The sequence below is a fragment of the Brassica oleracea genome, chromosome C6, assembly GCF_000695525.1.
Source record: "Brassica oleracea var. oleracea cultivar TO1000 chromosome C6, BOL, whole genome shotgun sequence".
NCBI lineage: Eukaryota > Viridiplantae > Streptophyta > Magnoliopsida > Brassicales > Brassicaceae > Brassica > Brassica oleracea.
The window spans coordinates 27,459,206-27,459,921 of NC_027753.1; positions in this window are offsets into that span (position 1 = coordinate 27,459,206).

The window sequence follows — 716 nt, forward strand, 5'->3', positions numbered from 1 at the left end:
GAAATATGCAAGATATCAACTCCCCCAAACTTATTCTTTTACTTGTCCTCAAGTGAAATTTCTAGAACTCATAGGGAGAGAGGTTTGAAGTTGGGAGCTCATAGCCAAAAGAAACACATCTAGCACTCAATTCAAAATTTAAATCCAACATGAGCATACTCTCTTATTATACTCTAGCTTCTCTAGGCCTATCTCAACTCATTTTTCCCTTACACTCATCATCAAGCATCTACACATTCAAATCAACCAACTCTCACATTCATTAAGCATAAAACATTAGGTGAATTCTTGCAAATGGTCAATTTGTCCAAATCATTTGGTTTGGTAAGAGAAGACTTTTTATTCAAGTGAGTCAAGAGGTTCAAGATATATGATCTTTAAGGTGGTTTACTCTCGAAACAAGTAGCCTTGACATTGCACATAATATATCTAAGAAAGGGACCAACTCATGCATACAATGCTCAATCTCCATTGTTCTACCATTTTCCCAAACATACAAGTTACACAATCACTTCCCAATGTCAAACCCAACTCACATCTCTCACCAAAAAAACTCAAGAACACTTTGCACATAAAACTCTTTTTCTTTAAAATCTATAAAAAAATTTACTCAACTTCAAAACAATCTTAGCTCCTAACAACTTTGTTAGCCCCCTTTTCTTTCTTTTTCTTCTTTTTTTTTTCTTTCTTCTTTTCTTATATTTTTCTTCTCTTTT